Source organism: Triticum urartu, chromosome 3, assembly GCF_003073215.2.
Source record: "Triticum urartu cultivar G1812 chromosome 3, Tu2.1, whole genome shotgun sequence".
Classification (NCBI taxonomy): Eukaryota; Viridiplantae; Streptophyta; class Magnoliopsida; order Poales; family Poaceae; genus Triticum; species Triticum urartu.
Window position 1 is genome coordinate 163,046 of NC_053024.1, and position 16,980 is coordinate 180,025.

Genomic DNA, 16,980 nt, shown 5'->3' on the forward strand with positions numbered 1-16,980 from the left:
AGGATTATCCCCGGCCTCTGCATGTGAGCGATGCATGCAGCCATTTTATTAATTATTCACAAAGACCTTACAAAGTAGTACATCAGGTAGTCTAAAGCCACCATCTTAGCAATAATTGTCGCTATTCATATCCATTTGATGAAGGCGTGCCGATAGTCCGAGCCTAATACCAAACAGACTTCGCACCAAAGCCTAACATCTAAAGCCGGATGCCCCAACCAAGCCACATACTGGGTTTGGGGTACAAACCGGTCCGACGCACTCTCATGTGTCGTCACCGCCGTCTTCCGCCGATCCATCTTCAGAACATGAACTGACGCAACGATCTTGTTAGGCCTGCCGTCGACGCCACCACGACGCCAGACAGCGCCGTCCTCCTGCGCTAGTCCGTCCACCCGCACCGGACGCCGAGACTCCACTGCGCCACGCTGCCGAGATCCGCCGTCCTCGATGCGGGGGATGAAACCCCGCTCCGCCTCTGTGCCCTTCCAGTCAGCACCTGCTCCAGAACGATGCCCCCAGGAGGGATTAAGACATCAAAGATGTCGTCATCGTCCGATCCGGAAAGACCCAGATCTAGGGTTTCCCCCGGAGCATCTCGAGCGTGGTGCCGCGACTTGCCACAACGATGCCTCGAGAAGGGAACGACGTCACAGACGCCGCCATCGTCCGCCATGACCGTAGTCAGCGCCAAACTACGCCTAGCCCTGTTGCGCCGCGGCCACCGCCCGCCATCTACATGCCGAGAAGCCTGTTGCAGAAACGGGTGTAGTCGCCGCCGCCGCTGCCGTCGTCGTCGTCGTCGCATGCCCCGCCGGAGCCGCCGCCGTCCCTACTGCACCCCTGGCCAGGGTCGCCGACACGCGGTGGGGGGTTGGACGGCCCGGCTCGTCCTCCTCGTCGCTGTCGAGGACGATGACGCCACCCTCCTCGCGTCCGCGGCGCCGGGCTTGGAGCTCCGCGTATGCCTGGTGCTGGCAGAGCAGCTGCTCACGGGCGTAGTCCTCCCTCGCCCACTTGAGGGCGACCTTGTCGTCGGGGGCCACCATGCCCGCGTGCTCCGGCTTCACGGGGAGTAGCCCCGTCTCGGGCTTCGGCCGGACCAGGCAGAGGGTGTGCGGGGAGGGGCGGGCACTCTCGTTGATGATGAGGGCGCCGTTGCGGGTGCGGCGACAGAGCGGCGTCTCCTCCGGCTCCGGCTTGACGGGGCGAAGTGCCGGCGAGACGGAGGAGAGCGAGCCGGAGCCCGAGGATGATGACGTCTCCGACTGCATTCGTCGCGGCGTCCAGGAACTGCCACGGCGGCGAGAGAACGACAGCCGCGGTGGGTACTCGAGGCGCGGTGTGTTGCCGGTCTCAATGCGGTCGAGAATGGCCTCGAGGGTGCGGCCGCACACGCCCCATCAGTCGCGCCGCCCGTCGTCGTTGATGATGCCGTTGCAGGAGGCGATCTGGTCTTCGCGGCGGCGCTCGAAGTACATCGTCCACAGCGTGTGGCTGTCGGCGGCGTAACTCGGCTCGTTCCGCTGCTCCTTCGTCAACGACGAGCGGATGCGGGCGATCTCGGCCCGCCGTGCAGCCCCTTCGGGCACCGGTCGCACTGGGACGCCGCCGGTGCTCAACTTTCACGACCCCGGCACACACATGTCCGGGGGCGCCGAATACTCGGCCTCGTAGAGGAGGCGCACCTCCGGCTCTTGTAGATGGCGGCGGCCGAAGCCGTTCGCCGCCGCGCCGTCACCTGGAAACCTCTCAGCCATTTGCTCGTCGGTGGGAAGGGGGGGAGGATGCTGCTTTGTGTGGTGATGCGAGGGGGTGTGGCAGCTGTGGCGTTCATCGGCGGGGAGGTCGACTTTTATAGCCGCAATGGGGCGGTGAGAGCCTGCATGCCGGGCGACGCGTGGCGGGAGCAGGCGGGACGCGCGTCGGTCACTGCGCCGCCCGTGAGGCATCAATGGAGGCTGACTGACACGACAGCGCGGCAGCCTTGGCATTGATTCTTGCGGGAACCGAGCAATGAGGACAACGAAGCGGCGTCTTGCTGAATCGGCGGGCCCTATCCCTGTTCGCACCAAAAACGCGTTCCCCGGCGCCCCAGGCGTCCCAGCGCGCTGGGTTCGGTCTGGATCCGCCGGCGCCAGTTTCGGCCCAAACCGGCGGATAACGGGCTCCTGTGGGCGCGACTGGACCGATTTTAGGCCTCTGGTGCCAAAAAAAGCCTGGGAGTGGGGCCTGTTGGGGGAGCGGCTGGAGATGCTGTTATAGTCTTGCTTTGCTCGCACTCACTGAATTAATGCGGCCAACATAGAGATCGAGCTTAGTTGCATGTCCATTCAGCACGGTCCAGCCCATCATTACTCACGACTGGTAAACTGCAGCAACACAGCGGCAACAACTTAGGTCAGTGATGTCTCACATTTTTATTTTTATTATTTTCCTCTCCTTCCTCTCTTGCTCCGCCACTTGTGCCGTCCACCTTGCCTCATTGTTGCCCAAGCCGGCGGCATCGAGGATGGGGAGGTTGTGATGTCTTGCGCTACTGATGTGGGGGCATCGAGCGGCAATGATGCGGGAGGCAGGCCGAGGAGGGGCGGCAGAGGAACAGCGGCAGACAGCAGCATTGCAACGTCACCCGGAATGACGAAATGGAGGCCGCCAACTAGAGCTGTTTGTTTTTGTTGCTTTAACCATCAAAAAACCTTATGACGACTTATGAAGGGGTCTTTGCTGCGAGACCTAGGAATTTGTCGAGCTAGGCCCTGATAAGCCTGGCCCTAACGATCCGGGCCCAACCCTAGCCCGGCCACAAAAATGCACTATTATGTATTTGAAGACATTCCCTTAAAAAGTGTATTTTAAGACATATTTTATATTAAAAACTATTGTTTGGGTATATATATATATATAAATACATCATTATAAATACATTTATTTTAAAAAACTATATTCGAAGACATTTCGAGCTTCCGCCCAGTCTATCGGGCTTTCGAGCCATCGGGCCCATGCCAAGGGCTATTTGCTCGTGTTGCTCCTACAACCACATTTTTCGAATCTATGGAAAAAGGGACCCAGCTGCTACAAAGGAAACCTTGCCCAACCAAATATAATTCACCACCGATTTGGTGCGGTGGTAAACTAAGTTTTGGTCGTGAATCAAAGTACCCGTTGATATTTCCCTCAAAAGGTGATAATATCCGTGGAAGTTTTTTTTATGCCCCCTATCTCGCATGCATGTGTACTCACCAGTGCAACCACATATATTTTATAATATATGCGCATATATTTTAATACTCTAGAGTGTTCGTATGCGGTGTCCACACATATATCTAGCTACTTAGGCACATTTTCCACATCCTGCCTGCCATTATCCTTGGGAGCGCACACACAGCACCCATCTGTCCCGTCCGCCTCCCATTTAAGCCACACCACTCCAGTCCTCCTACTACCTATCATCCTTTGGAATTCTTCATCTCCTACCTCCATCTGGCTGCTCCATGAAAAACAAAACACTCACTCCAGCTAGCTAGCAGCTGCCTTCTTGTATTCATAAACCCTCACTCCTCCTCGCCCATCCCCCCCTCCATCATTCTGGTTGCATTGCGACCATCGGTCGAGATGGAGATGCAGGCGAAGGCGGCGAGGGGCGGGAAGAGGAGCAGGACGAGCGGCGGCACGACGGCGACGAGGGTAGTGGAGAGGAAGGAGGCAGAGAGGGAGAGGAGGCAGCACATGAAGGCGCTCTGCGCCAAGCTCACCTCCCTCATCCCAAAAGAACACTTCTCCAACCCTGTAAGACCACAAAACAGTACTCCATATGTTGTACAATTTGTTCCCCTTTTAGCTGAATTATGGGACACTTAGTTAGCTGCTTCTCTGGCCCAAAAAAAGGAACAAGATGAACACGTTTAGTTATTCTGAAGTCATTTAGTCGGGAGGGTTTGTTGTGTGTATATATGGACATTTATTTCACTCTACCCAATTCACTATCCAGTAGATCCTATAGTAATTAAGTATAGTCCTTCTCATCACATGAAATATCGTAATCTCTTTTTTTTGCGGGGAATGAAATATCGTAATCAACGGGCCAAGGCAATTGAGTTCTACGTACGGCCGGGCATTTAATTTTGTTGGCATGTGTTGCTTTCCTTATGAACTGTGACGCAGGAACGTACAACCTATTAACTATTTTGTAAACATTTCCCGTTAAGATGGACAACCGAAGCTAGCCGACTGGTACAATCATGCTATGGATCTCACTTGCAGGTGTACAAAATAGTACTAGTAATATTGAAACATATAAATTTCTAAAGTTCCCACCTCGATATATTTTTCTGGCATCCCAGGAAATATCCAAGCTAGTGTCATGTTTGAAATGCGTAATTGTTTTTGTTCCAAGCTTGCGAGAATCATTTTGTTCATCTCTCAAAAACTGAGCACGGAATTTGGATATCCACAAATATATAAGAGAATACATATAATGCTTTATTAATTTTGTGCCTCAAATGGACGTACGGGGTCTTATGCGACTCTTCACATAAATATTTCTTACCTATTAATAATACGCGCTCCGTCCCATATTAGTTGTCGGTGAAACAGATGTATCTAGCATTGAAATACATCGAGATACATCCATTTCAGCGGCAACTAATATGGGACAGAGGGAAAGTAAACCCATTAGCTTATCAAACTCTCTGTCAAGTAGAAACAAAAAGTATGAAGATAATCCACTGTTAGTTTTACAAGAGATGATTTGATAATATTTTCAAACTCAGAAGATTATTATGTCTGGTCATGTGCATATTCAGGATGCATAGATGAGGAAATATAGCTCTTCCATTATCAAAATAAGAGACTTATCTTTGCAAAACAAATTAACATCCTTTGATATATTTTATATTTTTTCTCATATTTTTCTAACAATGTTGGACTTTAAATGTGTATCTAGGATACGATGACCCAGCTAGGCAGCCTGGATGAGGCTGCGTCATACATCAAGAAGCTCAAAGAGAGGGTGGACGAGCTGCAACATAGGAGGAACTCTGCACAAGCAATGGCTGCCGCAAGAGGGGCTAGTGGCGCCTCAACGCCCACCACCACCCCTACCACCAGTGGTGGTGCGGGGTCACCAGAAGGAGAGAAACATTGGGAGGCATCGGCACCGGTGGTTGAGGTGTGTCAACACGATGATACGAGCATGGATGTGGTGCTGGTATGCAGCACAGAGAGGCCGATCATGCTCCACCAGGTGATCACCATCCTCAAGGAAGAAGGCGCCGAGGTCGTCAATGCCAATCACTCCGTTGCTGGCCACAAAATCTTCTACACCATACACTCCCGGGTATGTACATACATAGGTATAGCCTTTCACATCTGCATAAGAAAATACAACCCATGTTGTAAAGTATAAGACTAGCCAGAATGGGGAGTAACTTAGACTAGTAACATGCCTATGTTACTAGTCTATGTTACTACCTCTATAGTGAAAAGTAACATATATGTGATAACATGCAACACTTCATTTATTAGGCTATAGACTCATCTTCCCTTGATATGTGTGATGTTACTCATACTACTAGTAACTAGCTATGTTACCACATGCCTCTATTTCTTCATTTATTGCTTGCCACGTCGTCTATTTTATCTAGATATGTATGATGTTACTACCCATGTTACTCCCACTGTGGGTCGTCTAAGGCACACATGAGTCTGAGTATTCATTTTGACCATAACTATTTACTTGCTGTGTCCATATTATTGGAGGGGTTTACATTTGTTTCTACTGTACCTACACATATTGAAGTAAACTAATGGTATATATACAAGTGAAAGATACAAAGGGAACATGAAAGTGATGCATGTATACATACATGAAAAATATGAAACCGTAGATTCCTCTCTATGTAGAAAGATATAAAATTGGGGAAAGCTAGATAAAGAGTTTGAAAATGACCTTAGATATATACATGTGCCACAATTTTTTTAACTCATTTCTTTTCTCTTCCTCCATCTCCATCCGCTAGAATTTATGTCTTAAATTTAACCTACAGTGACTGGAAAATGTCTTTACTTGCATGATTAAGAACTTCTTTCCATCTAAATATAAATCCAATTTATTATCTACCTTTTCCATTAAATTAGCATGGGTTAATTAGTTGCGTCAATTAATTTCCTCTCTCTATCTTGTGCAGGCTTTCAGCTCGAGAATTGGCATAGATGTTTCAAGTGTTTCTGAACGACTGAGAGCATTGGTATGATAGTAAACTGATTTGTGTAAAATATATATCCCATAACTATATATAAAGAGAAAATCCCGCATATGGTACATATGTCTAGTTATTAGTTGCTAGAAGAATGGGATGGAAACACCCTTCAGTAGCTACATAACATCTTCTTCATGTTGTTTTCACAACATGATCAATGTATGGGAAGGAATGTTGACTGTTCTGCGATTTACACCGACTTTTGGGCTGTCCTATCTTGTTGTACGTTGCTGGAGTATTTTTGGAATAAGATCATAGGCATGTATTGCTCGATATTCTGGCTATGTGATTACATGGTGCAGATGCCCAAAAATATCACCAACTTGCTCGAATGTAATTTACTTTCTACTGGTACGGGCTGCTTAATTATTTGCTTCATTTAATCATCGCACATCTGGGAGAAAAGAGTATACCATGCAGGTGTTGTTTTTTTCAGATAGCTATATACAGTATATAGGGTAAGAAGAAATTCATTATTTAGGGGAATGAACTTTGTTCCCACAACATCCAGACTTTGACAGTCAGACATTGACAGTTATGTTAATTAGTATCCATTGGCGAAAGCAAACTTTGGCAAAACAGAAGAAAATACTCGCTCCGTTTCTTTTTAGTTTGTATATAAGATTTGGTCAAAGTCAAACATTGTAAAATTTGACTAGCTTTGTAGCAAAAGATATCAACAATGACACTATGAAATCAATACTACTAGATGCATGATGAAATAAATTTTCAGAACATATAACTTTAGTATTGTAAATGTTAATATTTTTTTCTATAAAGTTAGTCAAATTTTATAAAGTTTGACTTTGACCAAACCTTATATGCGGAGTAAAAAGAAACGGAGGGAGTACAAGATGTGGACATGTGGGCGTCATGCCAAACAAATATATGTTGACTAAAGTATCAAACAAAAGAGTATGTCAGAAAATATGTTGACGAAAGTATCAAATAAAGGAGTATAATATGCGGTAAGACCGAGCAAATATTAAAGAAAGGGGTGGATGAAAGTGAGAGGCAGATGTTACTGCATCCATGCATGTAAACGTGCTGAATACTATTATGTGATGGCTTTTGGTTCTGGACCCATTCAATACTTCACTTTCTTCCTCGACGTCAAGAGAGTGGGTGATTCGGGAGAGCCTGATGTGGTGGGCCGAAAGCTCACCAAGAAGGAACACGTCCGTTTGTTCATTTTTGAAATTTAGCAATCGAAAATGACGTTTCTCAAAAAAGAAGAAAAAGCAAGTGAAAATGATTGGTTGCTAGCTAATCGGCACTTTTGAGAATCACCACTTCCTTAAAAATTGCATCCACTTTGGTTTCTTATAACTTGTGTCAAGCATGAAGCTCCAGTATTTGTTTAACGTCAGTGTTTAAATTTTGTTGGGTTATTTTTGTAGTGTCTTCGACAATAAATATGTCGTTACAACTAGGTATACCAACGTCGCTCTGGCCAACTTCCGTCACACGAAAGCCAAGACACATTCCTCCATCTTCAATTAATTGCTACTAGCTATACTGTATTATGCTGAAATATTGTGAATCGACAACTCATATGGATGTCAATTTCAGTGTAGTAGTGTGAATGCAAGTAGATCGATATGTAGCAAGTCAACCCATCCGTTATAAAATGGCGCACATACACACGTAGCGACATGTCAGTTGAACAATGGAATGTTACATTAGATAATATATGCACGTGATAATTGATACTCCCTCCTTTCTGATTTATAGCGCTTAAATCTGAAATCTCATCAACCAAGACATTTTGTGAGTGAAGGAGTGTATCACGTACTTTACAAAACTACCCCAATTAAACTCACGCACTAATTTGAATTAATTGCAGTGCATGCATGCTTGGCCACTAGATGAGTTGGAACATTACATGCATTGATGTGTTTCTTTTTAATTCTTGGATGAAAAGATTTAACTAAAAATGAGATGGAGATGAGCCCATTAAATTGGAAAAAACAAACAAATTAAGATAAGCCCTATAAACCAAAAAGGAGGGAGTAAATCTAAATTAAATTGGCCCTTTTCAGAAGCACGCGGGCCAATAATGTCTCTGCTGAACAAAATATGCCCTAGAGGCAATAATAAAGTTGTTATTTATATTTCATTATAACATGATAAATGTTTATTATTCATGTTAGAATTGTATTAACCGGAAAATTAGTACATAGACAAAACAGAATGTCCCTAGTATGGCTCTACTTGACTAGCTCGTTGATCAAAGATGGTTAAGTTTCCTAGCCATAGACATGTGTTGTCATTTGATGAATGGGATCACATCATTAGAGAATGATGTGATGGACAAGACCCATCCTTTAGCTTAGCACTATGATCGTTTAGTTTATTGCTATTGCTTTCTTCATGACTTATACATGTTCCTATGACTATGAGATTATGCAACTCTCGAATACCGGAGGAACACCTTGTGTGCTATCAAACGTCACAACGTAACTTGGTGATTATAAAGGTGCTCTACAGTTGTCTCCGATGATGTTTGTTGAGTTGGCATAGATCGAGATTAGGATTTGTCACTCCGATTGTCGGAGATGTATCTCTGGGCCCTCTCGGTAATGCACATCATTATAAGCCTTGCAAGCAATGTGACTAATGAGTTAGTTGCGGAATGATGCATTACGGAACGAGTAAAGAGACTTGCCGGTAACGAGATTGAACTAGGTATGATGATATCGACGATCAAATCTCGGGCAAGTAACATACCGATGACAAAGGAAACAACGTATGTTGTTATGTGGTTTAACCGATAAAAATCTTCGTAGAATATGTAGGAGCCAATATGAGCATCCAGGTTCTGCTATTGGTTATTGCCCGGAGATGTGTCTCGGTCATGTCTACATAGATCTCAAACCTGCAGGGTCCGCACGCTTAACGTTCGATGACGATTTGTATTATGAGTTATGTGATTTGATGTACCGAAGGTTGTTCGGAGTCCCGGATGAGATCACGGACATGACAAGGAGTCTCGAAATGGTCGAGACGTAAAGATCGATATATTGGAAGGCTTTATTCGGACATCGGAAAGGTTCCGAGTGATTCGGGTATTTTTCGGAGTACCGGAGAGTTACGGGAATTCGCCGGGGAAGTAAAGGGCCTTAATGGGCCATACGGGAAAGCAGAGAAGGGCCTCAAGGGGTGGCTGCCCCCCCCATGGGCTGGTCCGAATTGGACTAGGGAGGGGGCGGCGCCCCCCTCTTTCCTTCTCTCCCTCTTCCCCTTCCGTCTTCTCCTACTCCAACTAGGGAAGGGGGGAAACCTACTCCTACTAGGAGTAGGAATCCCCCTTGGGGCGCGCCATAGAGAGGTTCGGCCCTCCCCTCCTCCACTCCTTTATATACGGGGGAGGGTGGCACCCCATAGACACACAAGTTGATCATTGATCCCTTAGTCGTGTGCGGTGCCCCCTTCCACGATAATTCACCTTGGTCATATCGTCGTAGTGCTTAGGCGAAGCCCTGTGCCAGTAGCTTCGTCATCACCGTCATCATGCCGTGGTGCTGACGAATATCTCCCTCGACACACAGCTGGATCGAGAGTTCGTGGGACGTCACCGAGCCGAACGTGTGCAGATCGCAGAGGTGCTGTACTTTTGGTACTAGGATCGGTCGGATCGTGAAGACGTACGACTACATCAACCGCGTTGTCATAACGCTTCCGCTTACGGTCTACGATGGTACGTGGACAACACTTTTTCCCTCTCCTTGCTATGCATCACCATGATAGATCTTGCGTGTGCATAGGATTTTTTTTGAAATTACTGTGTTCCCAATATCTGCTTGAGAACTTTAACAAATTCAACATCACTGTTTGAGCAAACGGTGGCCTCTCCGGTGTTGAACTTGGCTATATATGTCTTCAGATTGTGCGACTAACATTTAAGCCAGCCTTGAGTGGTACTCCCTTCGTCCGAAAAGAATTGTTTTTTAAATGGATGTATCTAGCACCAAGTTAGTGCTGGATACATCAATTTGAGGGACAAGTTTGAGACAAGTTTTATTGCACGGAGGGAGTATTTGGGAAATTCTGCTTGGTAGAAACGAAAAGAAGTTACCATTTTACCTGTGAATGAAAAAATGAGTCAAATGATAGGACATATATGTACAATGCTCTGCGGAATTGCCTGTCTGCATTGCAGGGACATATGTACAATGCTTTGCTTCACGGGCTGAAGGGCAGTATTTGGCAAATGGCGATATAGGTGGTGGCCTCCACACTCCCTACGCTTTGCTCCAGTGAATCCGACACTTATCTGAATGGAGATAACGAGCAGAAGATGATCAACTGTACGTGCTGTACGTGCACATGTGTTGCGGCCATGCATAGGGTGCAGTGCGTCAACGACAACGTGCTCTCTGTAGTAGCATGCATGCACGCCCTCTGCTTCTCTGATCGATGGGGCAAGTGAATGATTGTGATTTGTGAAGGCAATTAACTGAAAAGCCGAGCATATGGGAGTTTCAAATGAAGAAAAGAAAAATCCATGCAGCGCGCATTGGTATGTACGAGCAGAGACATGCTTGTGGCTTTTCATATCAAATGCAAACGTCAGGCAACAGTGTACATACAAATGGGTGATTCTCCGGTCTGAACCAATTAGTTGAATACATGGAACTTGAAGACTTTGACTTTGCATGGCTGCGTTCACCACTCAAGTCTACATACCTGAAGAAGAAAAAGGTGATCAATGATGGAGCTGTACCAATGGCGGCTTCCACATCCACATGGCCTACACATGGAATCCAAGGAAAAAGATAAAGATGCCTAAACGGGCAAGGCCCTTTACCTTTTGTGCTAGCTGTCTGTGGGGCCTGGCAGCCAGCTGTGATTTTTTTTCCTGGATGTATATATTTTATTTAGAAAATGATATTTTTCTTGTGCGGAAAACTTTCAATCTATTCATCAACTGTCAAGGTAGTACAAACAACACTAAAATTAAAAAATACATCCAGATCTGTAGACCACCTAGCGACCACTACAAGCACTGGAGTGAGGCTAAGGCGCGCCACCGTCATCGCCCCTTCCTTATCAGAGCTAGGAAAACCTTGTTGTAATATACAGTCGGGAAGTCTCGTGATAAGGCCCCATAGAACCAGCGCACCATGACAGCAACCACCGCTGATGAAAATATGATAATTTGTTTTACTTTATGCTGGGGTATGATACATGCATAATGTACATCCTTATGTTTCATCAAGAATTTAGTAGATATTATTTTATGTTCACAAAACAACCATACTTGTTCTGCTTCTGTATTATTTTATTATCTGTTCTATTTTTGTTCGAAGGGCATTTTATGAATAGGTTACTTGAAAATTCCCATAAAGTTCCCGGATCTAAGTACATATCGTCTATTATACCACCCGATAACTTATACGCCCTCCATCCCAAATTAAGTATCACTGATTTAGTTCAAAGTTGTATTTAAAACCATATGAGCCCCCTACCTGATATTTTAAACCTTGCTGAGACTCAAACAAAATTCACCCGATTCAAAAGACTTCCAAAACTTTAACTCAATCTAATCCGTGGCGGTGGGAAAAAAACTTACATTCACGCGGACAATTTTTTTTTGCAAGGTCAGCGCCACATGGCAAGAAAAATATCTTTTGACTTGTGGCAAAAAAAGGGGTCAAATGATTGGACAATGCTCTGCTGAAATGTCTCCATTTTAGTAGGGGTCCTTGCGTGGTTCATGCAACACCAACACCATGCCAAATCGTCTGCAAATGTCTGGACCATGCTTTCCAGACAGTTTAGGCCATCCAATGTCATGCATCACACTCACACGTCTATGGATCGGACCCCGGAAGAGGGGACAATGGACACACCGATTGATCAAATGTTTTTGTTCATGCAACATGTTAAAAACCATGTGCATGTGTGCTTAATGTGCCAAACACTTCAAGTTGAAAGCAATCGAAGTGTTTGAACGGGGAAAGAAAATTGAAGGATGGGAAATGGTGACTTTGAGTTGGTGCGTCGTCTGGCGAGCCTCCAGATACATATATAAAACACTTCATTTGTATTACAACGACTGCAGATATTACTATGCTATAATTGTTTTTATCTAATGGAGCACACACGTGGAGCAAAAAAAAAACCATACCGTGTGAACTAATTAAGTGAGCACCGACATGGAGCAATCATGACTTTGCAAGTTTGTTTGTGTTCACAACTGAAAGTCTACCTGAAGAAGATAAATGGAGATGTCGGGTGACATTTCAGACTTGACTTGACTACTAGTAGGAGTGTATTCACACAAAGGAAAATAGAGAGACTTGACTAATTTAAGCGTGCATGTGGAGCAAATTCGATGCTGATACCTGGCCATCCCTAGCTAGGGTCGGTGTCTTTCTTGAGGTAGCATGAAAATCAAAACAGTGTCAACAAAAATGTACTCCCTCCATTTCAAAATATAGTACGCCCGCGCTTCCCGAGGTCCAACTTTGATCTTAAATTTAACCAACGAGACCAACTGCGGCGGGAGAAAAAAATTATATAATTGAAAACTTCTTTCGAATACGAATTCACTCATATAATTTTTGCTCCCGCCGCAATCGGTCTTGGTAGTTAAATTTACGGTCAAAGTTGAAGCACGTAGATAAAGGAAGCACTACATTGTGGAATGGAGGAAGTATAGACAAGCCAAATTGCCGCTCTCATGATTATGTACATTCCTTGTAACTGTCTCTCTCTCTACATATAATTTTCCGTTGCTGAAACACCTTAATCATCATTTGAACACAAATATGCAGCCAACAGGCAAGGATCCAAATGCCTACCGGACGGACCACACACCACACAATTTGATTTGGAGCATGGGCCTCACTAGGCGCACAGTGTATACGCTGTAGATGGATACTGCATTGGTAGCTAGCCTTGTGTCTGTTTGCACAGCTGTGCCTGGCTTTTGTGCTTTTGTGTAAAGTATAAAAGCTCTGCCTGCCTAATAATGATATGGACTGCATGCATGTGCACATCTATCCGCTGGGCGCCTGTCTCTGTGGCTGGATTCGTACGTGAGAGACAAGGCCCTAGCTAGAGATTGTGTACACATGTCTGCATGATATGTGTCCGTCCGGCCACTTGCTAGCATCTAAAAAAGAATAGGACGATTGTATTATTCTTTGGAGCCATGCATATGCATCCATGAGGCAGCCCATGGATATGTGATAAGGTAAGCCATTCGTTTATTGCACATTTTTTTTTTCCAAGGCCAGGATTAGTGCCCGAATGTGCACGGCAGTCATATGGCGTGGAGAGATGCTACATCTACGTAAATTTTTCTACGGTTTTAGTAAAAGTTAACGTGGGAAGTTAGGATTGGTTGGATAGGGTGAGGACAGGCCTCACCACTGTGAAATTCAGGGGGAAATATAGTTTCCGTCCCATAATGTAAGAGCGTTTTGACACGTGTTAAAAATGCGTTTACATTATGGGACGGAGGGAGTAGTTAGGAAGGTTACATAGGAATTAATAGTTTGCACGTAGATGTATGATTATTATATGCGTGTGGGGGCAACATACACAGGCAAATAGGGTATGTTGTGAGATAGTATTTGAGTGTCTGTAGTAATTAACAAATCACCGATCCGAAATATCTGAAGCCCAAAGCGACTCGGGTGGCGACCAACCCAGCCGCGGCCGGCCTTTCCTTCCTTCCCTCTCCTCCACATTGCTTCCAGAGAGAGCAGAGAGCAAGCCCTCGAGGCTCCAAAAGACGGCGGTTGTGGAGCCTTCGTCCGACGTTGCTTCGCTCGGCTGCGCGGAACTTGATCTGGATCATGTTGTCTTCACTCCTTTCCTTGCTTGGTGGGCTCCACCGTATGGATTGGGGTCGCGAGACTTGCCGATACTCGATGGGGATGAAGCTGGAGGTGGATATTCAGATAGGGAGAAATCCCTTGCCGCCCGAGGGCACCGTCTTTTCTGCATGGAGACATTTGTCAGATCTACCTCTACCTCCACCACGTCATGTGTCTCTCGGGTGAAAGCCCTAACTATGGTGGGCGGCGACGGCGCTTTCGGCTTCGTTCCCTTCTTGAAGGGACCGCCCTGGAAGATACTTGGCTGGTAGACACCATTAGGTTGACATTGGCGGCGATTTGGATCAGGATGTGGTGCGGTGTGGCATCTACTGCGTTGGCGATGGCGGGTCTCGGCAGCGTGGCGCAACAGGATCTCAGTGACGTACGTGTATTGATAGGTGTGCGTAGGGTGGTGGCACAGCCTGGTGTTGCGGTGGCATCGACGGCAGTTGGGCCTGACAAAGTCAATGTGTTGATCTCTCCAGAAGTTGGGACGACGAAAGATGTCGGCGGCGGATTTTGGAGCATGCGTATGGAGTGCGCGCTGAGGGTCTAACTGTTAGACTGGTTGATACATTCGGCTCTTCGTGGGTTGCTTGGTGAGGCCACCAGATTAGATGATGTGTGTTGATGTGAGGTTCAACACATATCATCAAACTAGTAGGTGTAACGACATAGATTATCAGAAAGATGGTTTTAAGTTGATCAATGTATTTATTTTATCAGACTATATTGACTAATATAATAAAGATAGCTGTGTGCATCGTTCCATGTAGAGGGCGCGATACGTAGTACTATGTGAAGACGGAGAGGGAGAGAGTGTCAGTGTCAACCAGACTCCTCCACGAAGCTCTGTTGCACGTGCGTCATGCACGCAAACGTCATGCAGCACGCATGCATCAAGCTCGATCTACTCACGCCCAAACACAGAGACACCTGGCACGCTTCCTAGCTACGTATATGGACCGGTACGGTTGACCACCAGAAGAAATCAGAGGCGGCGAGCCGATCAACATTGGGGTTTGCGCCTGCCTACGTAAGCTTTGCTCGCGTCACCGGCGTGACGCGTGCATGCGATGAATGAATGCAGCAGGGTGTCTCTCTCCCTCGTCGTCTCTTTTTCTTCGGCCAACAATTAATCGGTCCACGCTACTCTCTAGACTAATCTTGCTTGCGCAAATTTTCCCGCCACCCACTGCACTGAGTTGATGTCATCCATTCATGAAGATAACGATACTCAATCGCTCTTAAGGGCATGCACAATGCATAGCCTCATGATGATGTTTTGCGTGCCATGTCGGATCGCATATCAGGTAAACTAGGTTCGCATAGAAAAGCGGAATGAAGGCGGATGCTTGGAAAGAAAAAGTAACATACCTCAAATTGCATGAATGGATGACAATTTGCATGGCTCACTTTATTGGAATATGTAAATATAGCCATGTCCACATTAAACCATGTCAAAATTTTGTTCTCAATGTAGAATCAACCATTGCATGAAGAAGCGAGAAGGCTAAGAGTGTAACATTAGGCTATCCATAGTGGAAGTAACATAAGTGGTAACATATGCATGTTACAATTCTAAGTTACTCCCCACTATGACCAGCCTTACTAGTAGTGATATGTTCTCTAGCACTTAACTAGGTCCTCCATGATTGATGTGATTTGCAAGATAAGCCCAATAAAGCAGCAAGAAGGGAGTTAAGTCTAGCACTGAACTAGGTCCTCCATGATTGATGTGATTTGCAAGATAAGCCCAATAAAGCAGCAAGAAGGGACTAACAACTTATGTCTCCGTTCATAGTCCCTGCCTAAGACTTTTTTTTCCTTATTCAAGAGACATGTCTCGAAAAACTCGGAGCAACTTTATAGACATCGCATTGCAATACGGCTGAGGAAAAACCCAAACGAAAAGCAAAACTACAAACCCGTGCAAGCACTTCGCATAATAGCCCTTGGACATGAGAAGAAGATTGCAATGTGACCCACACTCATCAGCAAGGCTCCAACACTAGCCCGAGCTTGCCATAACCGGTATAGAATCACCGAGCTTACCATTAGACCAAAAAAGTCAATTGTGGAGCAGCCTGCAAACCACCATTAAGAAGCACATGACTGAGTAGCAACATGTTGTCCAGGTTAGACGTACGTAACCCATCTCCAACACGACAATGGACTCCAGTAGGTTGAAAATGAGCGCACCTTGGCCTCGTCGACCGATGCCTCCAAAACCGCCAAATCTCATTGTCTCACAAGCTTATTTGAAGACCTAGCAGCAGATCCACCACCACCCGCCTCCTTCCTCTACGAAAGCCATGCTTGGGAGAGCTCGGACACGGGATCATGCCATATAACACATATGCAAAACACCATCTACCACTAATGTATACATGACAACCCAGAGATCCACTCCCTCCTCTACTCAGATGAACACTATCCCCCATTTTATTTTAGTATTTTTCTCTCCTTCCTCTCTTGATCCACCGCTTGTGTCATCTCCTGCCTTGTTGTAGGAATCAGGAAGGCGCCGGCTCGAGGATGGGGAGGCGGCGATGCTTGGTTGGGATATGAAGGCGCCGAGCAGACGTGGGGCGAGGAGGCACGACAGAAGAACAATGGCGGGCTGCACCATTGCAAATTTGCAACATCACCAGGGGTGAGGAGGTGGAGGCATGGCAGCCAGGCACGCAGGGGACAATGGTGAACATATATGAATGACCGGATGCTGCGGGTGGCAAGCAAATGAAACTTCTGCCATGTCAGAGTAGGGTCCAATTTTAGGGTTATGAGTGGCTGGCTATTTTGGGCTTTCAACTGGGCCGTCGTGCCGATGCCAGGGCCTATTTGCTGGAGTTGCTCTTATATACACAACCACATTTTTGGAA

General features: G+C 46.0%; 1 pseudogene; it reads left to right on the forward strand.

The window, feature by feature from the left end:
• The first annotated feature begins 3,357 nt into the window (after nucleotides 1-3,357).
• LOC125542217 lies at nucleotides 3,358-10,692 on the forward strand (annotated as a pseudogene).
• The last annotated feature ends 6,288 nt before the right edge of the window (nucleotides 10,693-16,980 follow it).